Genomic DNA, 12,126 nt, shown 5'->3' on the forward strand with positions numbered 1-12,126 from the left:
ATAGGGCTTAATTTCCTGTCAGGACGCCATGTCTTTTGCCTGGCTTTGTTCTCAAGGGTGTCCATGGCCAAAGCACCTGTCTTGTAAGTGGGAGATTACGTGATCAAAATCGCAGTGGTGCCTTTTATCAGTGGTTGTTGTCTTTGGCCTTCATGAAAGGCAGAATGGCGTCAAGGAGATTAAACTTTCTTTTACCTGTCTAAATGAAAAGAAAGCCGTGCAATTTAAGGATGCCCTGGCATTGCTGTCCAAAGACCATGTCTTGTAAATGAATTGTTCGAATCCCAGCGTTTCCTTCCTTTGTCAGTCTCTGCTCTCCCATCTACATGAAAGGCAGGAGGTCCGGGCAGAAAATACGACTGAAATTTCCCGTTTTCAATAGACCTGAAGCCATGTGACGTTAGGGTGCACAGCATCAGCCGGTCAAAGGGCCTGTCTTGTCAACAGACTGTTGAATTTCAAGCCATGCCTTCCTTTCAACGGCTGTTCTCCGGTTTAATTTGGAGAAAAGAGGTCCACAAGGAGGTTTGACTTTCTTGTACTTGGTTTAATTAAAATATAGCCATGGAGTTTAAGGATGTCCTGCCATAGCTGTTCAGTGATCATGTCTTGTAAACAGATTGTTCAATTCCAAGTGATTCCATCCTTTTAGTTGCTGTTTCTCCGTTCCACATGAAAGGCAGGAGGTCCAAAAAGAAAATATGACAGTCTTGTTCCTGTTTTCAAAAGATCTGAAGACATGTGACGTAAGGTTGCACACCATTGGCTGGTGAAAGTTCCTGTCCTTTCATCTGGAGATCCTGAATTCGTATCCCAAAAATGCCTTCCATTTGACAATTGTGCTCATTGGCATATGGAAAGAGCAGAAGGTAAAAATAGTAATTGTAACTCTTGGGCTGAAAAATACAAAAGCTAATAATAATTTAAATCTGTCTTCATCCAGAATTGTGTGCAAAACATCAGTGCTTTTGCATGTAGGCTCTGTGGCGCAATGGATAGCGCATTGGACTTCTAGATTATGAGTTGATGTGATTCAAAGGTTGTGGGTTCGAGTCCCACCAGAGTCGCAGGGTTTTAGCTCCGAAGACCCTGCTCAATGCATTTCATCTTACATTGTTGTTCCTGTTCATACTGTGACTCGGCAGATGGAGGGTGGTTTAGTTGGTTAAAGCGCCTGTCTAGTAAACAGGAGATCCTGGGTTCAAATCCCAGCGGAGCCTTTATCATGTGGCCAACTAAGGTCCGTTTCTTTGGCTTTTTCTCAGTTGAGATATGGTACATCCTGATAATTCAGAGTTGTCACGACAGCGGTCTGTTTTCAGCGAAAGGCCTGTACTTTGGGCAAAACTTTCTAGTTTTCTCCCTAACGGACCAATATAATCCAATTCATGGAGGCCCTCGAGCATAAAACCTTCACTGATAGGACTTAACTCTGGAAGAGATTCCTGGTAGGGCGCCATGGCTTAGCCGGTCAAAGCGCCTGTCTCGTAAACAGGAGATCCTGGGTTCGAATCCCAGTGGTGCCTTCTTACGATGTTTGCGGTCCTCGGCCCCCACTCAGTGGCTTTCTTGTCACATTATTGTATCTCTTCATACTGTGACTCATCCTCCCTCAAAACAGATTTTAAAATCCCAGCGGTGCCTTCAGTCTGTAGCCTGCTAAGGGCTTTCTTTGTTTCTGTTTATCAGATGAAATACAACCTCCTTATAATTCATGGTTGTTATGAAAGCTGTCATAACTTCCAGATATTTTTGGAAAACGGACCAATCTGATTTATGAACAACCTTTACCCTAAAGCCTTCACTAATAGGGCTTAATTTCCTGTCAGGACGCCATGTCTTTTGCCTGGCTTTGTTCTCAAGGGTGTCCATGGCCAAAGCACCTGTCTTGTAAGTGGGAGATTACGTGATCAAAATCGCAGTGGTGCCTTTTATCAGTGGTTGTTGTCTTTGGCCTTCATGAAAGGCAGAATGGCGTCAAGGAGATTAAACTTTCTTTTACCTGTCTAAATGAAAAGAAAGTCGTGCAATTTTAGGATGCCCTGGCATTGCTGTCCAAAGACCATGTCTTGTAAACGAATTGTTCGAATCCCAGCGTTTCCTTCCTTTGTCAGTCTCTGCTCTCCCATCTACATGAAAGGCAGGAGGTCCGGGCAGAAAATACGACTGAAATGTTCCCGTTTTCAATAGACCTGAAGCCATGTGACGTTAGGGTGCACAGCATCAGCCGGTCAAAGGGCCTGTCTTGTCAACAGACTGTTGAATTTCAAGCCATGCCTTCCTTTCAACGGCTGTTCTCCGGTTTAATTTGGAGAAAAGAGGTCCACAAGGAGGTTTGACTTTCTTGTACTTGGTTTAATAAAAATATAGCCATGGAGTTTAAGGATGTCCTGGCATAGCTGTTCAGTGATCATGTCTTGTAAACAGATTGTTCAATTCCAAGTGATTCCATCCTTTTAGTTGCTGTTTCTCCGTTCCACACGAAAGGCAGGAGGTCCAAAAAGAAAATATGACAGTCTTGTTCCTGTTTTCAAAAGATCTGAAGACATATGACGTAAGGTTGCACACCTTTGGCTGGTGAAAGTTCCTGTCCTTTCATCTGGAGATCCTGAATTCGTATGCCAAAAATGCCTTCCATCTGACAATTGTGCTCATTGGCATATGGAAAGAGCAGAAGGTAAAAATAGTAATTGTAACTCTTGGGCTGAAAAATACAAAAGCTAATAATAATTTAAATCTGTCTTCATCCAGAATTGTGTGCAAAACATCAGTGCTTTTGCATGTAGACTCTGTGGCGCAATGGATAGTGCATTGGACTTCTAGATTATGAGTTGATGTGATTCAAAGGTTGTGGGTTCGAGTCCCACTAGAGTCGCAGGGTTTTAGCTCCGAAGACCCTGCTCAATGCATTTCATCTTACATTGTTGTTCCTGTTCATACTGTGACTCACCCTTCCACAATCGGCAGATGGAGGGTGGCGCCGTGGCTTAGTTGGTTAAAGCGCCTGTCTAGTAAACAGGAGATCCTGGGTTCGAATCCCAGCGGAGCCTTTATCATGTGGCCATCTAAGGTCCGTTTCTTTGGCTGTTTCTCAGTTGAGATATGGTACATCCTGATAATTCAGAGTTGTCACGACAGCGGTCTGTTTTCAGCGAAAGGCCTGTACTTTGGGCAAAACTTTCTAGTTTTCTCCCTAACGGACCAATATAATCCAATTCATGGAGGCCCTCGAGCATAAAACCTTCACTGATAGGACTTAACTCTGGAAGAGATTCCTGGTAGGGCGCCATGGCTTAGCCGGTCAAAGCGCCTGTCTCGTAAACAGGAGATCCTGGGTTCGAATCCCAGTGGTGCCTTCTTACGATGTTTGCGGTCCTCGGCCCCCACTCAGTGGCTTTCTTGTCACATTATTGTATCTCTTCATACTGTGACTCATCCTCCCTCAAAACAGATTTTAAAATCCCAGCGGTGCCTTCAGTCTGTAGCCTGCTAAGGGCTTTCTTTGTTTCTGTTTATCAGATGAAATACAACCTCCTTATAATTCATGGTTGTTATGAAAGCTGTCATAACTTCCAGATATTTTTGGAAAACGGACCAATCTGATTTATGAACAACCTTTACCCTAAAGCCTTCACTAATAGGGCTTAATTTCCTGTCAGGACGCCATGTCTTTTGCCTGGCTTTGTTCTCAAGGGTGTCCATGGCCAAAGCACCTGTCTTGTAAGTGGGAGATTACGTGATCAAAATCGCAGTGGTGCCTGTTATCAGTGGTTGTGGTCTTTGGCCTTCATGAAAGGCAGAATGGCATCAAGGAGATTAAATTTTCTTTTACCTGTCTAAATGAAAAGAAAGCCGTGCAATTTTGGGATGCCCTGGCATTGCTGTCCAAAGACCATGTCTTGTAAACAAATTGTTCGAATCCCAGCGTTTCCTTCCTTTGTCAGTCTCTGCTCTCCCATCTACATGAAAGGCAGGAGGTCCGGGCAGAAAATACGACTGAAATGTTCCCGTTTTCAATAGACCTGAAGCCAAGTGACGTTAGGGTGCACAGCATCAGCCGGTCAAAGGGCCTGTTTTGTCAACAGACTGTTGAATTTCAAGCCATGCCTTCCTTTCAACGGCTGTTCTCCGGTTTAATTTGGAGAAAAGAGGTCCACAAGGAGGTTTGACTTTCTTGTACTTGGTTTAATTAAAATATAGCCATGGAGTTTAAGGATGTCCTGCCATAGCTGTTCAGTGATCATGTCTTGTAAACAGATTGTTCAATTCCAAGTGATTCCATCCTTTTAGTTGCTGTTTCTCCGTTCCACATGAAAGGCAGGAGGTCCAAAAAGAAAATATGACAGTCTTGTTCCTGTTTTCAAAAGATCTGAAGACATGTGACGTAAGGTTGCACACCATTGGCTGGTGAAAGTTCCTGTCCTTTCATCTGGAGATCCTGAATTCGTATCCCAAAAATGCCTTCCATTTGACAATTGTGCTCACTGGCATATGGAAAGAGCAGAAGGTGAAAATAGTAATTGTAACTCTTGGGCTGAAAAATACAAAAGCTAATAATAATTTAAATCTGTCTTCATCCAGAATTGTGTGCAAAACATCAGTGCTTTTGCATGTAGGCTCTGTGGCGCAATGGATAGCGCATTGGACTTCTAGATTATGAGTTGATGTGATTCAAAGGTTGTGGGTTCGAGTCCCACCAGAGTCGCAGGGTTTTAGCTCCGAAGACCCTGCTCAATGCATTTCATCTTACATTGTTGTTCCTGTTCATACTGTGACTCACCCTTCCACAATCGGCAGATGGAGGGTGGCGCCGTGGCTTAGTTGGTTAAAGCGCCTGTCTAGTAAACAGGAGATCCTGGGTTCGAATCCCAGCGGAGCCTTTATCATGTGACCAACTAAGGTCTGTTTCTTTGGCTGTTTCTCAGTTGAGATATGGTACATCCTGATAATTCAGAGTTGTCACGACAGCGGTCTGTTTTCAGCGAAAGGCCTGTACTTTGGGCAAAACTTTCTAGTTTTCTCCCTAACGGACCTGTAAGATAATTTCCTAAATAAGATAGCACCTCCCCAAAGGACACTGCATGGGGGCAAAGTGAGTGCGCGGGAAAAGCCACTCTCCACGATTCACAGTGGACTTCCCACTGAGACACATTTGGGTTTCAAAGACACACCTTTAGGGTGTCATACATTTGTATTCTTTTCTCTAAAAGCAAACTGTATATGAAATGCTACATGCACAAAGAATCTAAAATCTGTATCTTATTTGTTTTCTATTGGAATGTCTCATTGCAAGTGGTTACAGGTCTCACTCATATAACAACAGAATTCAATGTTATGTGAAACTTCATTCAATGTTGATAGACACCTCCCTTTCTAAGCATAAACCAATCACCCACTGTATGTATATTAGGCAACACCCCTGAATTTTACAACAACCAATCAGTAGCAAACTCCTATATGCTTTGTCTCTCTGGATATTTAAGGGAATGATGTAAAATGGTTCGGTGGGTCTTTCTGTTCATGGAAGTTCACCCCCATGATGCTGTATCTTTGATACAGCATCATGTATTTTATTTTACTTTGAGAAATCTGTAACCAGATATTCATCACTTGCCAGGTATGCATTATTCTCATTTGATTATACTTGTTTTCTCGTATTTGAATTGGAATGTGAATTGGCTTCTGAATTATGTTTTACCTACCTGGTTAATAAATTGTTATATTTGATTTTATTCTGTGTTGCTCTGTAAATGTTGACACTGCAAGTAATATCGTTGTATCCGTAGTTACCGTAAGGACTGAAATCAGGCTAGGATCGGCCCAATCCCAGTTAGATAGTGAATAATACATCAGCTGAGGATTTGAGAGATACGACTAGCAATTGGCGTTAGTTTAAGTGTACTTAGAAGCGTGGAGGCTGATTACTCTAAATAGGGTCAGCCTCAACCTCTGTTTATTTCAATGTTATTCTATTCATTAATCTTGATTAGAAATAATAATTGTAATAATTAAGTGTCACCTCTAAGGGGACTAAATAAAGTATGTTTAAAGTTGAGCACGCAGAAAGCGGCCGCTTAAGCGTATAGTCCAACCTCTGGCAGCGACCAACACTGATTCGCTTACGACCGTTGACCAGTATATTAATTATGAGGCCCGTACTAGGATCATGTGCGACTGTGAGAACCGAATGAACGAGTGTAATACCAGAGCTTTATCAGAATAAATAAACAAACATCCATCTAAATTCTGTAAGCTTTAAAAGTAATAATCAATCAAATTTGTAATATAATATAAACTAAATCTTTGTCTTTGGAGTCAGATTAGAGATAAATATACCTAAATTACGTAACGCCAAAACGTCATCTGCAAAGCTCCGGAAAAGACCGAACGCGCTATCAATCCTTCCCATGCGGTTTGGACTTCGCCATTGGGCCAAACGGATGGATGGGGCACATAATTTTCAACCCCTTACAAAGTGGTGATTCCCGGGACGTGATATTCAACCAGTGAGAAAATCTTATCAAAATGTACAAAGTACGACTGATTCGATCCCTGGAGAATAAGAGTCTTTTCATGGAGCTAAAGGTTTGAACTTCTATTTCTTCAGCTGATGTGGTAAGTCAATCTTTTCTTTGCCTTTAAAAAATGTTTGAGGGAATGTTTTAAACATCCCACATTTATTAAATAGGTTGTAAATATACCTAATGTTAGACTGGAAATCAAATCCGGTGGGGCTTTAAGAATGAAATGAAACCACATTATTAGGAAATGCTGTGTGATGTTAAATGAAGAATGAATTGCTTTGCTCTGTTAAGATCTTTTGTTTACATGCCTACGGAAAACAAAAGATCGTCTCACATTGGAGTTAAATCATCCAAAATTTGTTCTGATTCTCAAACAAGGAAAACATCTAGAATCTAAATTTAAATCACCAAATTCTACACAATTGTTTTTGTTGTGACAGCAAATGCACAACCTAGAAAAGATAGCTAACAAACTTTAACAATTAAAAAATGATGTTGGATGATTTAAACTAATGCAATTAATGTGTTTGCATGTGAAAGGAGGACTTGGACAGTTGAGATGTGATAAGCTTACAGATAGGAAGGTTTTTAAATGCTGCATTTGTATGTAGATGTGATGTTTGACAATCAAGGGTAGCTATCTGTCTGCAGATCTACCATTTGTATGGATATGTAATGTTTGACTATCAAGGGTAGCTCTCCGGGGAGTCTACTGTATTCAAGGTTGTGAGTGAGCCTTCTAAAAGATCACTCTGGACTGAATGAGGATGAAATCAGGAAGTCATATTACAATTACAAACTTCACATTCAATGTATTCCTCCATTGATGAGATACAATTAAACAAAATCTAAAATTGTTGCCGGAAAATATAATGTTTTTCTAGGCCAACACAAATGGTCTTATCTCTCACTGTGAGACACCCAACTGAGATGAAAGGGCTTACCCCCCACTCAGATAACGGGCTATCCATTGTTCCCAAGAGAGAACATTGTTTTTAAGAGAGACAATTGTCTGTAACCAAATTTTTCCTTCTGTAAATCAATCTAAGTGTTATTTAAGAACTTGATAAACACCAGGACTGTTAAAAGTTCTTGGCTTAGTCTTTCCCTATGAGTCTGTGAAAATTGTTTAAAGACAGTTTTGTACAGCTTTATAGAGATGTGAAAGGCCACAAAATTTTTAGTCTTGAAACTGTTGTAGGAATACATTAGCATGAACCAATGAAAATCTGTGCCTCACACCAGTCTGTCCAGGGCTGACACCTTTTCACATTCAAATATATTGATACAGGAACATCTTGCAAATTCAGACACACAAACATCAGTCTGGTAATCCTTAAGAGATCAGTAACAAATGTATTTTTAATTAATCCTGTTTTTAATATAATACAATCTACTTTGTGATCAAGTTGCAATATCCATTATATTGTAATGGCCAAACAGGCCTCAGATGGTAAAATGTGGTTTATTACATGTATGTATACTATATGGAGTAACTTGCACAGGCCAAACTAACAGAATTGGTCCACCACCCAGTTTGTCAAGGAGCGGAGTACGCTGTCACGTGCTGCCATGTTTTAACACACAAAATTAATGTGACACTCATGATAGTGAACCAAATCTCCTTCACTGGAAATCTTTAACCCATTTTTTAATCCAATACAGAGGTCTATTTTAATCATTTGGTAACTAAACCTATGATAAATGCTGAACACATCAAGCAAAAGATTCCTTTTGGGTCAGAGATCTGAAGCAGTCAAAGGTGTGATGAGCTGATGAATTGCCCACAGGTCTGACTGAACTGAGCAACTTAAAATGAAGCCATTTGAGCTTATGGAAAAGTTCTCCAGCAGAAATGGAGTTTGAATGCTCACAGCAGACAGCAAGGGTTTATATGCTTTCACAGCTTAAAGTAATATGCTGTCGGACTACACTGCAATAGCAGTAGTCAATAAAAAAAAACAACTCTGACCAAAGGATGTAAAGCTAATTTAATCTCTGAAAATAAATTTGCAAAATAATATGACAATGGTACATCTATTCCCTAATGACTGATCACCAAAAGGAGAAATTGTACCGCATGTCTTAATGCAAATTGCATAAAGGGTTAAAAAACTAACTGCTTCTCTGTTTGTCTTTTTATCAGGTTGAAAGCTGTAAATCCTGGCCAGAGATGTCTGGCCACATGAAAGACAGCGAACCCTGCAGAAAAAACATTCTAGAAAACTGAGGATGGGTGCGAAGACATTAAAAGGCCATTTTACACCTCACTACACTATACCATCATGAATAGACATGGCCTCAAAATTTGCAACACTAATTGTTAGAGATAAAATCCACCCATCTTTCAGACAAACACTGACTGTACAGCACACACATTGACTAAAACAATCTCGTAACACATCTGGTATAGACGTAAAGACTATCCAGACATAAACACTACACACCACACAACATATTCCAAACTTAACATTACATTTAAAATCAACATTCTCCTGTTACACAAACAGGGACATCTAATCCAACACAAATTCTAAGTGATATCATTCACACCCATATTAGCAAAACTACAACATTCATAAGAAACTTACATGGCAAAGTCACACTTTGATGATTACGTTTCTAATTGCAATAACAAACTTACTGTCTAAATCTCAAATCAATAATCTGACTGTTGTTGTCATAAGTGAGGACCAGTTGGCGCCCTGATCCTCAACTTATCACTTAACAACAGCACAAACAATTTTCAAGAATCAATCAAACCATTTACATCTCAACTCCTAATATCAAATGTGACTTAGCCGACATATCAGATACACACCTATATAAGTATTCACATATCTCTACACTCATACACCTACTTATACACGCAAACACATTGAAATCTGAGATTCTAAATCTTCAAATGTATGGACTATACATACACATACACATTCACATACAGATACATATACACATAGGCACATACCTGCACACATAGAAATCTAACATGAGATTCTGAATCTTCAATTGTGCTCATGGACTCAACATGTTCTGAACATATCCTAAGTTAATCTTAGGCCTACAAGGTGCTTATATTAGAAAATTCAGAGTTCCCTCAACATTCATGATAGATGTGTGCATGGTATGATTACAACATTATGTGCTTATTATTATTATTATTATTATATATGGTCTACCATGCCCATACCTAAATCTATTGTAGCAATATTTTACTATCACGTTTATTGATACACCCTATGAGATGCATTACCAAATTTTACTTTAACATGTTCCGTTATTTTTTTTACATGACCCAATATATGCATACCTGAATGTTATTTAACACTTTCTGGTTTTTATTTTCTTTTATTTTCACATGACCCAATATGCATACCTGAAGAAGGTTATTTTTACATTTTCTGGGTTTTATTTTCATACAATCTATAATATGCATACCTGAAGATCATTTTAACCATTCCTGGGTTTTATTTTCATACAATCTGTAACATGCATATCTCAAGGTTATTTTAACATTTTATTTTCTGGGTTTTGTTTTTATAATATGCATACCTCAATGTTATGCATTGTTGTTTTAACCTGATCTTTTGCATCTTCTTCTTCAATATCCAGAGACCAAGTACATTTAAATTCAACTAAACTCCAAATACAACAGTGGGAAAGAACATTGGTAATTTTATAGATACCTGGTGAGACCGTACCACTTGCACTTTCCACATCAAGGTATCATGTGCTATGTTTTTTATTTATTTTATTTATGGTTTACCCTATGAATCTCTTGATAATGTTGCTGAGTCTATCAGTACTGATCAATGTTCAATCAATGAATGGTCCTTAAGATGTGCAGGTGTTTCACACAGTGATGTATTGTCAATGACATGATCCCCACCTGACGATGTCTGAAATCAGAGGAGATCACCGTTCAGAGGTGACAACTTTCTTCAAAGGGACAGAACGTCTAAAAACAGGTGGTTTTTTCGCAAAAGAATGGGACATTCATTGAACAAAGCACGCAGGCCTTGGTTGACACACTGAACTTGAACACTAAGAACACTACAGAGATTGGACACCACCAAGAGCTAACATCTTACTGTATGTTGATCTCATCGGGACTGTTATGTTCTCCGATATGATCAAGCGGCGGAGCTGTAAGATAATTTCCTAAATAAGATAGCACCTCCCCAAAGGACACTGCATGGGGGCAAAGTGAGTGCGCGGGAAAAGCCACTCTCCACGATTCACAGTGGACTTCCCACTGAGACACATTTGGGTTTCAAAGACACACCTTTAGGGTGTCATACATTTGTATTCTTTTCTCTAAAAGCAAACTGTATATGAAATGCTACATGCACAAAGAATCTAAAATCTGTATCTTATTTGTTTTCTATTGGAATGTCTCATTGCAAGTGGTTACAGGTCTCACTCATATAACAACAGAATTCAATGTTATGTGAAACTTCATTCAATGTTGATAGACACCTCCCTTTCTAAGCATAAACCAATCACCCACTGTATGTATATTAGGCAACACCCCTGAATTTTACAACAACCAATCAGTAGCAAACTCCTATATGCTTTGTCTCTCTGGATATTTAAGGGAATGATGTAAAATGGTTCGGTGGGTCTTTCTGTTCATGGAAGTTCACCCCCATGATGCTGTATCTTTGATACAGCATCATGTATTTTATTTTACTTTGAGAAATCTGTAACCAGATATTCATCACTTGCCAGGTATGCATTATTCTCATTTGATTATACTTGTTTTCTCGTATTTGAATTGGAATGTGAATTGGCTTCTGAATTATGTTTTACCTACCTGGTTAATAAATTGTTATATTTGATTTTATTCTGTGTTGCTCTGTAAATGTTGACACTGCAAGTAATATCGTTGTATCCGTAGTTACCGTAAGGACTGAAATCAGGCTAGGATCGGCCCAATCCCAGTTAGATAGTGAATAATACATCAGCTGAGGATTTGAGAGATACGACTAGCAATTGGCGTTAGTTTAAGTGTACTTAGAAGCGTGGAGGCTGTGTTTCCGTTTAGAGTAACATTTCTGATTACTCTAAATAGGGTCAGCCTCAACCTCTGTTTATTTCAATGTTATTCTATTCATTAATCTTGATTAGAAATAATAATTGTAATAATTAAGTGTCACCTCTAAGGGGACTAAATAAAGTATGTTTAAAGTTGAGCACGCAGAAAGCGGCCGCTTAAGCGTATAGTCCAACCTCTGGCAGCGACCAACACTGATTCGCTTACGACCGTTGACCAGTATATTAATTATGAGGCCCGTACTAGGATCATGTGCGACTGTGAGAACCGAATGAACGAGTGTAATACCAGAGCTTTATCAGAATAAATAAACAAACATCCATCTAAATTCTGTAAGCTTTAAAAGTAATAATCAATCAAATTTGTAATATAATATAAACTAAATCTTTGTCTTTGGAGTCAGATTAGAGATAAATATACCTAAATTACGTAACGCCAAAACGTCATCTGCAAAGCTCCGGAAAAGACCGAACGCGCTATCAATCCTTCCCATGCGGTTTGGACTTCGCCATTGGGCCAAACGGATGGATGGGGGATAAAAAATTC

The 12,126-nt window shown here is 39.4% G+C and overlaps 8 non-coding genes across 8 annotated transcripts; all 8 read left to right on the top strand.

Moving 5' to 3' along the window:
• The first annotated feature begins 977 nt into the window (after positions 1–977).
• On the top strand, positions 978–1,067 carry trnar-ucu (transfer RNA arginine (anticodon UCU)). The gene is given in 2 exon segments: positions 978–1,014; positions 1,032–1,067. It is a non-coding gene; the product is annotated as a tRNA-Arg (tRNA).
• Positions 1,068–1,150: 83 nt separating this feature from the next.
• Positions 1,151–1,220, top strand: trnat-agu (transfer RNA threonine (anticodon AGU)). Its single transcript has one exon. It is a non-coding gene; the product is annotated as a tRNA-Thr (tRNA).
• Positions 1,221–1,452: 232 nt separating this feature from the next.
• Positions 1,453–1,526, top strand: trnat-cgu (transfer RNA threonine (anticodon CGU)). The gene has a single exon. It is a non-coding gene; the product is annotated as a tRNA-Thr (tRNA).
• A 1,259-nt stretch (positions 1,527–2,785) lies between these two features.
• trnar-ucu (transfer RNA arginine (anticodon UCU)) lies at positions 2,786–2,875 on the top strand. Its single transcript is given in 2 exon segments — positions 2,786–2,822; positions 2,840–2,875. It is a non-coding gene; the product is annotated as a tRNA-Arg (tRNA).
• Positions 2,876–2,976: 101 nt separating this feature from the next.
• trnat-agu (transfer RNA threonine (anticodon AGU)) lies at positions 2,977–3,050 on the top strand. The gene has a single exon. It is a non-coding gene; the product is annotated as a tRNA-Thr (tRNA).
• Positions 3,051–3,282: 232 nt separating this feature from the next.
• trnat-cgu (transfer RNA threonine (anticodon CGU)) lies at positions 3,283–3,356 on the top strand. The gene has a single exon. It is a non-coding gene; the product is annotated as a tRNA-Thr (tRNA).
• A 1,259-nt stretch (positions 3,357–4,615) lies between these two features.
• trnar-ucu (transfer RNA arginine (anticodon UCU)) lies at positions 4,616–4,705 on the top strand. The gene is given in 2 exon segments: positions 4,616–4,652; positions 4,670–4,705. It is a non-coding gene; the product is annotated as a tRNA-Arg (tRNA).
• A 101-nt stretch (positions 4,706–4,806) lies between these two features.
• On the top strand, positions 4,807–4,880 carry trnat-agu (transfer RNA threonine (anticodon AGU)). Its single transcript has one exon. It is a non-coding gene; the product is annotated as a tRNA-Thr (tRNA).
• Positions 4,881–12,126: the final 7,246 nt, after the last annotated feature.

The sequence above is a fragment of the Paramisgurnus dabryanus genome, chromosome 18, assembly GCF_030506205.2.
Source record: "Paramisgurnus dabryanus chromosome 18, PD_genome_1.1, whole genome shotgun sequence".
Lineage (NCBI taxonomy): Eukaryota > Metazoa > Chordata > Actinopteri > Cypriniformes > Cobitidae > Paramisgurnus > Paramisgurnus dabryanus.